The following is a 17,228-nucleotide window of genomic DNA, read 5'->3' as shown; positions in this document are numbered from 1 at the left end:
GCTCTCTCACACTCACCAGAACCTGAATAATAAAAGGAGGAAAATAGCTCAGTGTTTGCTCTCTCAAATGCATCCACTTCAATCAGGGCTTGAAAACATTTTCTTCAAGAGAGGACTGAATATCATAGCAGTGCTCGTACATACACTTGCACAAAAAAAATTTTAACCATGGGTAACTATTATTCCAATTATAGGTTCTGCCAAATCTTTACATCTGCTCATCTCTCAAAAAAACAACAACAACAACAACAATAAACCCTCATTCTAATTGCTCCTAAATTGAAGTGAAGCCAGTTGTCCATACAGCATTTTCCCTACAGCAAATGGATTTTTACTGCTTTTTTTTCTAAGAATAGTTTAGTGGTAAATTCTTTATGAGGGTCCCCCTGTTCGGTGCACATGTGTGAGAGGGGGAGAGTGTGAGGTGATAGAAAATGATGGCTTCCTGTTTTTGTTGCTTGCACGGACAAAACATCCTATCACAGTTATATTGCCGTATATGCAGCGAAGCACTTTACGATCAGAATCAGCTTTATTGCCAAGTACTATCGGTTTTTACATGTACAAGGAATTTGCCTTGATGCGTCGGTGCATAGAATAAACAAAGGATTGTACATTAGTGGACCGGTGCAAGGCTCGCAGACTGAGGTAGGAAGGCATAGAAGCCTAGAAGCATAGAAGCCTTTATTATCGCTACATATACATTACAGCACAGTGGAATTCTTTTCTTCACATACCCCAACTGTGGAGGTTTGGGGTCAGAGTGCAGGGACAGCTATGATACAGTGCCCCTGGAGCAGGGAGGGTTGAGGGCATTGCCAAGTCAGTGCCAGCTTGGCTGTGCTGGGCCTTGAACCCCGATACTCCAATCAACCACCCAGAGCCTTAACCAGTTGAGCCACCACTGCCCTCAGGTAGGGCAAGGTGCAGGAGCAGTATAGCTGTCTGAGGCGTAACACAAAAGGTGTTTGTCCGTTTGTGCGATAATGTCCGAGTAGAATAAAAAAAACAACATGTTGGTTCCTGCATATTGCTGACGAGGTCAGTTGCTGATGGAAAGAATCGAGGAGGAGTTTGTCTCGGAAAGGTTCACTATACAGTTCCACACATCCACTAAACCCACCATCATGGCTTGCTGACACGGTTTCTTACTATTCATTCTGTTTGCTCTCCAACATAGAAACAAACATCTGAGAAGTCAAGCTAATCACACAATGCTAATGCCGTCTCATAACGTGACCAAGAGCAATCTCAATACTGCTCTGACCTCAATGATTAAACACTGATGTAAAATGTTTATGGGAATAAACAGGTCACGGGCTTGAATATTAAAACAGAGAAAAGACGTTTAATTCAGACTGCAGGAAGATTTAACTGGTAAATGCATGTTGGACAGAGCGGGCAAAAGATTTTTTTTTTTTACGTGTTTTTACGTGTCTGAGTAAGGGGTCACTCTTGTCTGTTGTTTCCATGGAAACACACTGCCATGTCCATGGCAGATCTGGAGCTGCTATATGTCAGTACTGAATGTGTGATTAACATCATAATGATTCTCGTCTGCTGTTCCATCAATATTAAGTCAAATAATCATTCAGTTTTCTGTCATCGTGGCTTTTATGGTTTTTTGTCTGCATCCTTTTGTGAGGTAAATATGACCTTCTCCTATATTCATGTTTTCCTAAAAAAACTAATAATAAAATATATATAATCAACCTCAGCATACTGTACATGACATTGAACATTATTTGTTGTATCTTTCTCCTTGACTACTCCAGAGTGCTTGTACTGTATGCTTCCGTTTGCATGCCTCCTCACACTCACCTGATAAGAGACAATCCATCTTTCCACATGACCTCCATACAAGCTTACAGTTTGCAACCCAACTGACACTCAACACACACACACACACACACACACACACACACACACACACACACACACACACACACACACACACACAACACACACACCACACAACACACACACACTCAACACACAACACACAACACAATCAACACACTCACTCACACACACACACACACACACACACACACACACACATACACACACACTCTCACACACACACTCTCACACACACACTCTCACACACACACTCTCACACACACACTCTCACACACACACACTCACACACACACTCTCACACACACACTCTCACACACACACTCTCACACACACACTCTCTCACACACACACTCTCACACACACACTCTCTCACACACACACTCTCTCACACACACACTCTCTCACACTCACACACTCACACACACACTCTCTCACACACACTCACACACTCTCTCACACACACTCACACACTCACACACTCACACACTCACACACACTCACACTCACACACTCACACACTCACACACTCACACTCACACTCACACACTCACACTCACACTCACACACTCACACTCACACTCACACACTCACACTCCCAGACACTCCCAGACACTCCCAGACACTCCCAGACACTCCCAGACACTCCCAGACACTCCCAGACACTCCCAGACACTCCCAGACAGACTCACACACACTCTGAAAATAAGCTTACACTTAGACATGCGAGCTGGCTTTTGGACAACACGGCGCTGAAAAGTAGGCCAAGATATCATTCACTCGTATACAAACACGACTATGAATACAAAGTAAGACACGCTACAGGAAAGAAGAGAGAGCAAGATTTGGATTGTAAAGGGAAGTACACTGATTGCCCATCCTGTATGACTTAGCTGTAATAGCTCAGTAGGGACTACTGAGGAAACAGGAAAGATTTCCCTTATTCTCATATCCATTTAAAAGGGCAGGTGAGAAAGAACACCTAAAGCAGGATTATGGTGTTTGCCATTTTAAAATGCGAGGGGTTAAATCCGTGTAAGGCAGGAGGGTGGGGGTAAATTATGGTGCTAGTCCAAAATCAGAAACTCTTGTCGTGTGCTATCTGTAAAACTCAGTGCTGCTTCAGAGCAACAGGTATTCCATTGCCATTCTGGACTTTTAGACATTTGTTCAAGACCTGAAACCTGGTTCTTTTGGCAGTCATGGGATCTGAACCCACAACCTTAGGACCAATGGCTCAGAGCCTTAACCACAATAAAGGCTACGGCACCAGACAAAAGCCAAAAATGGCAAGAACTCTAAATTGGGTTGCACTAACTATACTTCCAGATGGTCCAATGTTGCTAGACAGTAAACATGTTTCCTTGGACCTTTAGTCTTCTACTGTGAGAGATATAAGACTTTTGCTTTGGAAAACGATTGGAGAAAGTTCTTATCTCAAACAGGCATTCATTAGAATAACCTGACTAATGGCTATTTAACACTTGTATACTGTATATAGTCATCGGCGACCTTCCCATTGAATTAACCCTGAATGTCTAATTTGACGGATTTCTTTCCGACTCTCTACTTCTCCTTGACTCATCTCTCCATCATTGAAGAGAGAAAAAGTAAAAAACTGGAGATCCTTCACTGGTCTATTTGCAGATTTTTTTTTTTTAATAATGCATTTTTCTGCTCCTTGAACCGATCCCATAGGTTCCAGATATTCTTTCAGTGGACAATATAGTGTAGTATATAATGTGACTGGAGTAGTGCATATGTGACCAGATGTTTTTCTTTTAGACCTCAATATAAGACATTTACACCAACTTAGCAAGCAGAACAAACAAGTCACAAATGTTCATCTCGATCTTCCACAATCTACTACCAATAATTGTCCAATTTATGGAACGGAAGTGCAAATAATCATACGGTTAGACGGAGATAACATGGCACCAGAGTTCCTGCTAACATTCTCAGTCAATTTATGAACTTAAGTGTATTCTACTACCCAGTGTACAGTACGTTGGTCCCAAGCAGCACTCTGACCTTTATGTTTTAACGATGGGAATCAGAACGTCAGTCAGTCAGAAAGGAAAGAAATGTCTCTTCAAGGCTGGACCACTTAATTTTATAGTCCTTGATTCATTTATTTCAAGTAACTGCTTTATCCCTGGTCTGTGTTGCACTGGAACTGAAGGATATCCCAAGAAAACTGGGCATGAGGAAGAAATACAGTCTGGATGGGATACCACACACACACACACACACACACACACACACACACACACACACACACACACACACAGTATAAGCAGCTCTAAGCTTCTGCAGATGGACTGCACAGCAATTAAATGTGTCCTTCACGGCCAGCAGTAACGAAATGTGTCCTCTGCACAGACAAGGAGAGGAAAATGATCTCTAATAAGTGGTGAAAAATCCGTAACGGCATGGCATCAGCACTGAAAGGTGAGAAGGAAATAAACGAGCATAGGGACATTTTTGGATGCACTGGTGTATAAGAAGCATACAGTATACAGGTTGGTAATACTGTATTACTTTGTACAGAGGCTCTGTTATATATATCGGCTGCACACGTGCAAGATTCTCACACAGGCCTCGAGGCAAAGTACGTCCACCGTGCACGCTCCGGAGAGCAGCGTTTCAGAAAGAACACAGACAGACAGACAGAGGGGAAAAAAATGCTTTCATTCTTATTCTGCCTCATCACTTCAACCTACAAGCATGCTAGAAGTAGGTCAGTGGAGGAGAAGAGAAGGAAAGAGGAAAAGAGTGTGTCAGTGTCGCATATCCGTAACCTCCACAAATACACAGTTCTTTAATTTCATCCAGCAATTTTATCAGTCCTCCTTGCTCATAGCTACTAAGATCTGTGCAGTGATACAGTATTCAAAAAACAAACAATTCTGGTCATGCATTCATCCATTCTGCTTCTCCATCCAGTTAGATTTCCTTCTTTTACAATAACACACAGACACACACCTCTTGTTCACTGAGAAATGCTTTCTACGCTACACAACCATCTATATAAACCCATACGAAGTCTGGCTCGCCGTATCTAATCCATCACAAACAGCTGGTCCTAATGTAAATGTGCTACACCATTTCTGTATATGAAGAGATTCCTCACCTTCTGGCTCCAATCACTAGTATTTCCCTGCTGTCAGAAGTGAATCTTCTGTATATTATTTCTCACAAATGACGAACCTCAGTCCTTGGAGATAGAATTAAACGATATTTGGAGAAATATAACCGAGATAGGAAATAAAAAGTCTCGCTGGCGCCATAACGCACGTCAATCACCGGTTAGCTTAGTAACATTATTCGGTATAACAGTATCTAATATTTTATTAATGGTGCTTGTAAAGCAACATTCTTGTTATCTTGCATACGGATTATTCTTCTTCCGGACAAAAATTCGCCACATAACTTGTCCTGCAACTTTTGTCCTAGACCCATGAATGAGGTGTCAAATCGACCGGCTCATTGAGGAGAGGTGTGCTATGACTTTTATAAGTGATCCAACCAACGATGTTCGCACAGCGGACGAAAAAGCGGCCAAAAAAGTCCCATAGACTTGAATGGAAAATTCCTAAAATTTCACTCCAGCAACCGAGTGCCGAGATTTGCCACGTGCAAGCACCATTCAAATTTTCTTCAGGAAATGTATATTCTAGTTAAAAGGTCTTATGCCGCATTTATAACATGCTTTCACAAGAAATAATTGCATAAATTACTGAATCGTTTATTTTTAAACACTTTTGTGTTTAAACAAAGGCATTGTGTCCAAGGAATAAACAGATACACACAAACACTAATGTATACTGTATGTCAGTCTTGCATCCCAGCAGATGAATACAGCGATGCCTCACACACCTCCTCCATGGCAGCATGACCAAACTGCTGCCCACCGTGTCCTACAGGTCTCAAAGCATGCTTTATCTCTCTCTCATCATCAGGATTCAGCCGTAGCACAGCCGCAACTCACTGGGGGTCCTACACACTACACAGCGCTCACAACACGACAGAGGTTCTCATTCATGGCTGAATTTAAATTGTAAACCATTAATAATGAATAAAACACTGGAGTATACAATATGAATATGAGTGTCCATCATTCATTTACATAATAAAATAAAGCAAATTCAGAACCAACTCTGATGCTCATACTGTATTTATAAGTTATATAGCTACAGTTATAGAAGGGGAATTATTTAAAATTGCACTGGTGTCAGATGAGGATGAGTTCCCTTCGTTGTCTGGTGTTCTTTAAGGGTTCTTCCTCAGGTCATGATTTTTTTTTCTTGCCACTATCACCTCTGCTTCACTCATTAGGAACAATATTTTTCATATATTGCTTTTGAGACATTGACGTTCTTTGTTAAAGGCGCTATACAAATATAACCGAACCGAACTGAATGTAAATTACTGTAACCCTGCCCCCAAGTTCATTCATATTCTATAACTGCACAGCCCATAATGTTTTATTCTAATCAGTATACCAACGAAATTTGCAGAATACTGATTGTATTTATTAGTAATAAATTTCAGTTCAGTTTGTGATTACTTAATGTTGTGGAACACCCACAGAACGTTACGTCCTGTTATCGCTTACAATATAGCAGATATTATTATTATTATTATTTTTTTTAATACAGAAAAATGTGTCATCCTGTCTCTTTCCTGAAGACTCTACCATGATAGAAAACTAATTTACTGTTACAAAGCAAGGACACTGGAGACTCCATTAAAAAAACTACTATAATAAAAGTTTTTTTATTATTATTATTTGTTTACAATTATACTTTTTTTAATATATATATATATATATATATATATATATATATATATATATATATATATATATATATATATATATATATATAAATAAACACAAAACACTTGCTAATGAAGTCCCTCTGAATTAAACACTATAGAAATCATAATGTATTAGAAAGAGTGTAAATTAACCAACTCCCTTGATTCGACCAATCAGATTTAAGAACTTAACAGCGTGGTAATATAGAAAATCCTTTCTTTCTAGTAAAATATCCAGTTAGCTCTCAGTCAATTTTATACGTCATTCTATAAGCCAAAAATTTTTACAAATATATACAGGGAAGAGAAAAAAAAGAAAAGAAAAAAAAAAAAAACACACAGCAGGGTTTGCAGACCAGACTTGAATACAATGTTTTACAGTTACAGTTGTGGATATAAAAAGAAAAAAATTTCGTATTGCATAATCTGTGTATTTTTGTGAAAAAGAATGGAAAGGATGAACACAAACACATGTGCTGTCTAAACAATATGCACTCACATACACTGAGCCCTAATATAGAAACAAAGATAATAAATAAGCGTGTTGGCGTAATGGCTCACTGGAAGCCTCGTCAATTTCTCCCTTCCACCCGACACACACACACAAAAACAGAAAATCCGAGTGTACTCTCATTCCTAACTCATTTCTGCTCTGTGTTTTTCCCGTGAACACAGGAATGGGAGCGGAGTTAAAGTCTGAATTGATAAATAACCTTCACTAACCGTGTAATAGAGAGCCTAGGATAATTTCATGGAGCATTTACAGGGGACACATTCCACCGTTGCACTCGTCGTTTGAAAGCAAGCTCTGTTTGCTTTTAGCATAGAGTGTAGGCTTGTGTAACACGGGAATGCTCATGTGGGACGACACAAAAGACACACAAAACAAAAAAGCATTCGGAGATGCCAGTTCCAAAAAGTCCTCCGACTCTAGATGGGGCGCAGGGACAAACGGGGACAAACTGTCCGGGTGGTATCCTAAAATCTAAACAAGATGAGTTCTCCAAACTTCTGTAATTTTACATACACACCCTACTGTGCCTACGTGCACTAACGCGATGAGCAAGATTGTTAGGAATGACAAACCCAGCCATCCTTCCTTCCCTCCCCCCCCGTCTCCTCAGCCTTTCCAGCCCTCTAAATGATTTCCTCTTCATCCCTTCGTCAGATAAAGATCTGGCCTGAAAAGGAGGAAAGCCTTGGATAGAACATTTGAGTTTTTTTTCAGCATATAACCCAGTGCCAAAAGGTCTTCTGGATCAGCCAACACTTTTGTGAAGGCAGGCAGGTCAGGATTTAGTCTGCGGAAATTTCACTACAGACGAACCCGTATTTTGAAGCCATGCACGCAGGAGCCAAGTGAATTACTTCATCTAATAGTGCATCAGAGATCTATTTTACATGTCTGCGGCAAACTATCTGCATATCAGAGGCTTTGTGTCCCACATCATCTTGCCACATTTCGTCTGCTCGCTCTAGGCTTCATTCCTAACAAACAGCTTATAGGACTTGTGGGCTACATTAAATGTTTTTTTTGCTCTGGAAGCGTAAATATTTCAGTTAAATCTGGGGAAAGTGGGGATTCACAAGGCATCTCGGTAAAAGCCGTTTCATTCGCTCATTGTCTACTAAAGATTAAAACCATGTCCACATCTGCTGTGGAGCCCAGAACTCAATTTCATCCTGCATGCAATCCAAAATTTTGGAGAGGGAAAAAAAAAAATCCCCCTAAATGCGTCCTTCTGATTTGCTTTAACAGGAATCCTTGCAATAAAAACAAATCAAATATATAATATTGCGATTTTTTTTTTCATAGGCTTATGAAAAAACAATTCAACTTTCATAGATAGAAGGGATGAATTTTCTAAAAATACTTTAACTTGCTTTAGATGTACAATCAACAATCTGGGGAAAGAACTTTTTATTTAAAGGTGTAGTCAGCAATTTTAAAGATCACTGTTTTTAAATTTCAAATCCAGAAACAGAAACTCTCTCTATTTTTAAAATCACCTCCAAAAAACAAGCTACTCCTCCAAAGACATCTTAAGAACACATTACATTACCTACATGTTTCTAAATTAACAGACAATATTACTGACAGCTAAGTGGTTGACGTTCCTCACGGTTTGGAAGCTGGTGGTTTATACAAGACATTTTATTAAAACTAGCATAACGTGACAAAAACCTAACCAAACGAAAATACATTTAAGCTGAAATTCTTGTTTTAAGATGTAGATTGTGATTTTGTTTTGAAGTTAGCTATAGATAACCGTTTTTAAAAAATACACAAATATGAAAAGAAAAAAAAAAGTTTCCTCAGGTTTTTTTTCTTTAAATAAGCACCCAGCATGATGGATACCTCCTGGGTTTGTTTTCTTAACAGACATTCTATAGAATCTTCCATATTACTAAAGACTTACGAATCTCCGATACCGCCGTTAGCCCTTTCACGTAAGTGGTGGTTCAGCAATAATAATTAAAATAAAAAAGAAGCCCATGGAATAAATAGTAGATTACCACACATCCATTTAGAGATGCAGTTACAAGTATGTGGTATGAGAGTTAAAAATGTAGTACTACTGACCTACTTTTCAGCTGGCAAATCCATCTGTTGCTGTGAGAACCTGCAAATAGTGTGGGGTAGATATGAAATGGATGCTATTTATGCTAGCGTCTACATTCCGCGAGCCTTCGACTGTACATGCCAATGTTTCATCATGGCTCTTGTGGAACCTGAAGGCTCACGTCACACTATCAGATATCAGATCCGTTATCAAGCAGCTCATACGTGGGGGTAGAAAATGGCTTTCATTTCTTTGTTTTAATTTTGAGGTCTATGTAAATGTTAAAGCACAGTCATACGGCTAGCAAGAAGTGAGGTGCTATTCTGTGAGGTGCTATTCTGTACTTGGGCTTAACCAAACTAACTATAAACTTTAATCCTCAGTGACCTCCCAACCTTGAACCAAGACCAAGACCGTGTTTTAACTAAAAATATGATCAAATAATCGACCCAACAGCTGCTCAATTGTTGAAATTTTCCAACATGTCTTGAGGCAATAGCACCACATCCCGTCGTCTCCTCTTTCTAGTACTTCCAGGCGTATGTTATGTCAGCTCACTCGGAGCAGTGACAGGATGACACAAACCTTCACTTCTGGCTGGTCACGAAGGACTTCCACTATTTGCCTTAGTCGGATAATCCCAGGCAAAAGGTGGCCTTGGCATTTTAGCATCATATATTACTAAGCTGTGTCATGTTTCTCTAAGGTGAGAGGTTAACAGCTGCCTGCTGAAGAACAGAGGTCTGCGGGGCTGTTCATAATGGCTGGAATGTGCGCATCAAGCTTTTACACCATACCTCGTAGCCGAGACTACCTCTAGCCGAGACTGCCTCGAAATACAGCAAAGCAAAGCTCTTTTGTCGAACTGTATGACACAATTATAAGCTTATACAGTATATTATAAGCCTCTAGTATGTGTCAGTGGCACAATGAGTTCCTTTTTCTATAGTCGTCTGGGGACTTCCGAATGACATCAGCTTTAATATCACAGTATTTCAACCCTTGAGCATTTCCTGTAATATTTAAGGACTGGACTGGCCAAAATCTGTACACCATCCCCCCCCCACCCCACACACACACACACACACACATATCAAGCAGTAGCCTAATATTACTTAATCCATAGTCAACAAAGCATATAAATGTCCATCGATAGAAATTATACTGTGCTGCTTATAAACATTCAGGACTTCTTTAAGAGTGCTGATTGATGTTCTTCACCAGCTTCCATTCTTTTCTCACTGCATCTGTAAAAGCATCAAGCTTGAGCTATCACTGCCCAAAGATGAAGATCTGCCATGATGGGCTTCATAGTTTTAATGAGAAAAATCAATAGTTGGTGGAGTTATATCCAGGTTAAAGCAAGGGGTGAAGTTTAAGCCCTGGGTATATATTTTATGATCTCTGGAAGTGTTGTAAAGGAAAGGATGAAGGCTGGTGAAACACTGACCCTGAGTTTATGCTCACTTGTGTGGACCAATTAATCGGAAACTAGTGGAGTGCAGAGCCGGAGTTGAAGGCGCTAGGCTTTTTGGAAGAGTGACTGTTTGCACCAGGTTGCACAGATACACTTTATGTGGCTAGGATTAACTTACTTAAGTCCTTAGCTCTGTCTTTGTTTTATGTAGCACCATGGTCCTGGAGAAAATGTTGTCTCATTTCACCGTGTACTGCGTCAGCTATATATGGTACGAACGACAATAAAAGCTTCTTGACTTGACGAGAGAAGATATTAGGCTGGGGAATGTAGATCAGTTGAATTACAATGGTCCCTGGAGCATTGCCTGGCATTTAAAGGCACATGCCAATTTAAAATAAGCCCATTCCCAGAGTCATCACCAAGCATCCTTTAATTCTCCCCAGGTCCAACTAGAATCCCACAATTCCCATTTGGATAGCGATGTTGCAGGATTGTACCACAGACCGCTGTCTGAGCCACACTTCCTAAGAGACCAACAATTGTGATCAGCAGCTTCCATGTGTCAGTTAATCAACTCCTCCAGACAAAATTATTTCCAAAGGCAGTCTCTTACATGCAGTTGAGCTCAGGCCACTCAGTTCAGTATACGCTATGGAATATTTAAATTAAATCTAGACACTAAGGAACAGGATCTTTATGTCCCGATACAGAATACAGCAACCCTAGTAGATTTACATTTCATACCATTTGCAACAACAGACCTGAGACAGATGTGTCTCAACCGTAGTCGTTCATCTACTGTGAAAGCAGGATGACTGTATACATTCATATTTGCAACGCTCCGGCAGGAAAGCTTTTGAAAAGCTCATTTTATTGGAAGAAGTCCTCTTTGGCAGACTGGACTTTAAACAGTGGCATTCGTTCTATTTAAAGCTTTGTGTGCTGTAAATGCATCTGGATCCTGTTCTAAACTGCCCACTCTGGATCCTCTTTCAGGCACGGCAAACCACGGACATCAACAGAGCGATCGGATTGCAGAATGTGTACTCACCCCTTTCAGAACGTAAGTCCTGAAGATCTTTCATCTTGCAACCTTCATATACACCCAGAGCAACACACAACCTATAAAAAGTTCGTTTGAAAGTACAGCACTGCTCCTACTTGACTGAATCCTTCCTTTTGTCAAGATCCACCTTACCTCTGAATATCGAAAGTACTTGAAATGATATTCCTGATCCAGCCTGAGCCTGCCACTTCTCTCTGGGCTACTGCACCAAAGCCTGGATTTCAGGGACTGTAGCTGTTGATATTACTCCCCCCTTCTACTTTTTATCCTTGCCTCCCTCTCTCCCTCTCTCTCTGGCTTTTGTGCCTTCTCTTTCTGTCCCATCCTCTTTTGTATACTGTCCTCAGCATATAACAGCATGCATGTGTATATTAGACACTATGGGAAGAGAGCAGGATGAAAGGAAGTGACCCTTTCACAGTTTGCACTTCCCACTAACCCCACTCCTCCCATAACCATCACTAATCCTCAGCAAGCACATTCCCCAGCCCGGCTCGATAGCGGAAGTGGGCTGGGGATCATGGAACACCCAGAGGAACTCCTTTCCTGTGCCGTATGTTCCTTAGACATACGCACAGACACATCCACATCCACAAATGCATTTAGAAATCCAGACTTAGCTTGGCACAATTAAATGACTAAGCAAATAGCGGACCACAGAATTCAGGAAACGCCGATGCACATCAGATGAGTGACAAAACAAGGCTGTTCTGGAGATGTCACGTCTACGCTATTTGTCTACACGTGCATTAGGATAGAAATCAGATAAGTGTCGCCACATCATCTCCTCAAGGACCATTGCAATTACCTTATCACTATAAATCAGAGGTCTGGGGAGTCAAAGAGAGATGCTGTCAGTAATTCAAGCCTCCCGTTTCTGAATATCTTTGCTACTCATGTTGAAAATATTAACACAAATTCTAACATCATGCCACATGATGGAGAATGGGGTTTTACGCCTGCCAATTATTGGACAAATAATAATAATAATAATAATAATAATAATAACAACAACCTTTATTTTCTATAGCGCCTTTAAAAGAACATCTCAAAGTGCTTTACAAAAGCAAAATAAAAACAAGAAAAATATTGTACAGACATAATATAAAGATTAAAATTAAAACAACAAAATAGACTATAAAATAAGCACTACGTAAAATTACAAATTAGTCTAATTAAAAGCTACCCTAAAAAATGAGTTTTAAGTTGAGATTTAAAAGTACCAAGAGATGTTGCTTGCCTTATCTCAGTTGGTAAAGAATTCCACAGTTTTGGAGCTAGTGAAGAGAAGGCCCTATCTCCCATCGATTTTAAACGAGTTAAAGGTACCAGTTTAAAAGACCAGTTTCAGAAGAACGAAGGTCGCGAGATGGAATACAAGGAATTAAAAGCTCAGTCAGATATTGAGGAGCCAACCCATGTAAGGCCTTGTAGGTGAGCATCAGAATCTTAAAATCAACCCTAAACCTAACGGGGAGCCAATGCAAGGACTCCAGAACGGGAGTAATGTGATCTATTAACTTAGTTCTAGTGAGTATTCTAGCCGCTGAATTTTGCACTACCTGTAATTTGTTTAGGGTAGCTGTGTTTTAAATGTTTTTACACTTTGCCAAAAACAAAAAAAAAAGTCTTACTCTCGGGACAGACTGCAAAAGTGTAGCTCAGGTTAAAGCAGGGGCTGAAAAATCATCTTCTAATCTAAAGGAGAAAAGCAGCTGGCTTGTCTTAAGTGACCTCTAACCTTCCATGACACACAGCAGGTTTGGTTCAAAGTCAGAGCTTTTTAACATCGTAAGCTAAAGTTGAAATCAGTAAATCGGTATTTGTTGTGTTGTGTCATGTCATGTCATGTTGTGTTGTGAAGGTTTAGTTAGCAATATTGACACCAAACCGCAGTTACCTTATGTTTACGCAGCTTAAATAAAAGCCGATAATATGAATTTCATATACTTGAATTATAGAAATGTATCTATTAAATGAACATTTTTGTACATCTTAAAGGAAAAGTGTACAGTTTTGTTAATGTTCTACTCCATAGCTCTCTTTCTACAGTGATGTTAAAATGTTGATGATTAGTACATGCCCAGTTTATTTGTATTTAGTGTTTGTATTGTAGAAATTTTCATATTTTTTAAAATATTTGTATTATATATATTTTTTTAGAACTATTTTAAAACATCGTAGCACAGCACAGGTGACACGTAATAATTCAACACTTGAATTGGATGCTTAAATACTTTGGTCAGCATCGAAACTCTGTACATTTTGACCTTTTAAATTATGCTAATGTTTCAGCTTCGGTCCCTATGGCATGTGGTAGCGATCCAAATCAATAGAGCCTCCCATATAGGTGCTGAGTCTCGCTTGGACAAATTAGTTACTCTGTCATGGCAAGAAAAGAATGCATTTTTACTTATGTAGCTGGACAGAACGATTTATTCACTGTTCTTTATAACAAAAACATGATTATACAAAAAATCCAATTACATTGATGTTGCGTTTTAGGAGACAAGGCCATGAATGTTCAATATTTAAAATAGTGCTACAATTCCTAAACGCATTCTTTATTATCTCTAGCGACTCGGACATTATTTGTTTCTAGTCTCTTCCTTTTCTGTCTCTTACTGCCTTGTTTTGTAAATAACCATATTTAATTTCTAAGGACAGAAATATGGCTTCCAATATATAACCCTAATGAGGAGAGAAATTCCATTCTGCTCAGATCTATTTGTGTGGCACTAGCAATCCTCTCCCAACACGGGTGTGTTTTGTTTTGATCCATCGTTATTATAGCATGCACTTTCCAGCGAAAGAAAATGAGAGGGCAGACGCAGTCATCTTCGACACCATGATGTTATGCAAGATGCTAGGTGGGGAGACCGCAGCAGAAGTGGTCACACTCCAACGCAACAGAGCTCGTCACAGATGTGCAAACAAGCATGGTGAACTTGTGCTACACTGGAGATGATTATAGTTTACTCTTACAGTAGAGCAGCCAGCAACACGAACACGCAGAATGCAAAAACGAGGAACGAGGATGCTAAATTTACCCATGCTCCATCAGCGCTACTTAAAGAATCTGATTAGCTGATTTACCTGATCGGTAATCCATGATGTAATCATATTGACAAGTTGCAACAAAAACCTGGTTATTTGAAACACAAGGTTCTCCATGTACCATCCTAAACGAAGTAATTTGCTAGTGTCTCTATAAGACTAGAAATACAAGGTTTTCCTTCTCAGAAAGGGTTTAAAGTACAATCTCTTAAGGAAGCAAAGAACCCTACACAAGGGACCCTTAAGGAATCTGAATTTAAAAACAAGTATTTGAATTGGAAGACCCAAAAGTAAAATGGTTTATGAGTGGTGTACATTAAAATCAGGTAAAGTGCCATAGGCATGTTTTCTACCACTCTTACCACTTACCAAAAAAATTACAGCGATCAAAAGCAATAAAATGCAACAAGAGACAGAGCTTCTTTGCTTAATAGTAGGCTTGGAAGCCATGCCTTCAAATACCCGTAACACAGCAATCCAAACTGCATGGCTGACAGCATTTTAGGAATTACTGGATGCTGGTAAAGATCTGGACAGTATTCTTAGTTCCTGCACAGTACACTCAAATATACTGTCAGTTTTACAGAAACACCCAACAGTATATTCTTGCTTCTGTTCTGGATACAGCAAAAAGGCTGTCTGTAGTCGACAAATCAACGTTCCTTTAATTCAGTCTGAGTCAAAAGGTGTTAAGAGTGCCGAAAATGGGACGCAAGGCAGAAACATTCTTTCAAACTGCAAAATAAGTAAATCACTGGCATTCACAGACTGACCTCAAGAGCCATGAACCTCTTCTAACCTCTATTTATCACCAAGCCCAAAATGGCTTAAACAGACAGTGCGTCGTTCTCTTGTCTGTGCCTTTTCTCTCAAGAGCCAGGATTGAGCCCTGTGGTACACCGTGACAGCTCTACAGATTATAAAATAAAAAATAAAATAAACACACCAAAAAGGAGCAGAGCCACACCAAAACCAACCTGCCTTCCTAAAAATTTATCAGTATGAGGATTATAAATAAAAATGTGTTTTTTTTGTCTAGAGCATGTGTTTGTGTGTATGTAATGGTATGCCTGATTGCGGTGTCAGCAATCAGGCCGGGGCCCGGATTTGACCTCTAGCTGCAAAATCATCATCACTTACCTTTCTGGGGCAGAAAAATCATGCTAATTGGTGAAATAACAAACAGTGTTGACAAAAGAGTCATCCAAATATAGAAGCTGAGCCATTCAGCCATTGCTTGCATCCCATTTAATGAATAACATGCTGTTCTGACTGGTCATGTGGCAACATTTGGTCAAGGTACAGCTGATCAAAAGGTTTGCAGTGACATCTTAAAATAATGCAATAACAATTCTAGAAGGAAAAAAAAAAAAAAAGAGTATACTATAGCAGACTTACTGGTGTTAACATGCATTTCTGGATTATGCAGATCGTGAATATCTAATACGAATACAGATTCAGTTGTTCTTCTTCATTAATCAGAAGAGAGTAATCAGAAAATATTCAGTGTATTCAAATATCTCAAAAAAACAGTCCTGGTTATTACAAAGATCCAAACAAGGACACCTAGAAGAACCAGGAAACTGAATTCTACACTATATGGCCAAAGGTAGGATTGTAATTTCCCTTCACTGAACTTAAAGGCTCACACCAGTTCCAGCTTGACAATGCAACCGTGCACAAAGCCAGCTCCATGAAGACACGGCTTGCCAAAATGAGTAATTTGCACAGACCACTGCTTCTGACTCAACCCCACTGAACACTTTTGGGACGAACTGGAGCACAGATTGTACCTCAGACCTTCTCACCCAACATCATCGCCTGGTCTCACTACTGCTCTTGTGGCTGAATGAACACAAATCGCCAAAGCCATACTGCAAAATCTAGTGCCCAGGATAGTAGAGGTTATTATAACAATAAAGGAGAATTAAATCTGCAATGTCATGTTCAAAACCCACAGATGTGATAGGCAGGTGTCCACAAACAAAATACATTAAAACTTAACTTTATCACACATTTATGTAGCAACAAATTGCTCTCAACCCTTGGACACACAATGCAATAGTTATCCTAAGAGATAATTATACGATTTTGCATACTTTTTGATTAAATACATTATAGACTATTACAACTGAAGAATAATGACCACACTAATGATTAGGAACCATACATTGCTCAACGTAAATTTGTTAGCTGACCAAACCTTCACAAATACAAGTGTTTCCCTGTTACTTGGAGACAGCAATATGCAAACAAACAGAGAATACACCCGGATGGTTCCAACCTTTGGCAACTAAATACAACCCAGCTTTTTTCCTGTCTTGTCATGTGGTTGTGGTAGTTTTACAAATTTATGTTGTTCAGGAACTCGCCTTCCTGCCACAACCCAATTAGCCCAAATAGTCTGTTTTGCATTTATAGAGTCCAGCTACTCTACTGT

At 39.6% G+C, this 17,228-nt stretch overlaps 1 protein-coding gene across 6 annotated transcripts in view; it reads right to left on the bottom strand.

The window, feature by feature from the left end:
* daam2 (dishevelled associated activator of morphogenesis 2) overlaps positions 1 to 17,228 on the bottom strand; it is a 106,472-nt gene that overhangs the window by 69,814 nt on the left and 19,430 nt on the right. The window contains exon 1 of one of the 6 annotated variants that reach the window (XM_047821160.1): positions 11,864 to 12,085. The exons of 4 other annotated variants lie outside the window; for them this stretch is intronic. The gene's annotated coding sequence lies outside the window, so the exon portion shown is untranslated. One more of the 6 variants, XM_047821161.1, reaches the window with a different exon arrangement.

Source organism: Tachysurus fulvidraco, chromosome 12 (genome assembly GCF_022655615.1).
Source record: "Tachysurus fulvidraco isolate hzauxx_2018 chromosome 12, HZAU_PFXX_2.0, whole genome shotgun sequence".
Classification (NCBI taxonomy): Eukaryota; Metazoa; Chordata; class Actinopteri; order Siluriformes; family Bagridae; genus Tachysurus; species Tachysurus fulvidraco.
The sequence above is the reverse complement of the archived record's forward strand: the minus strand, read 5'-3'. Positions and strand labels throughout refer to the sequence as shown.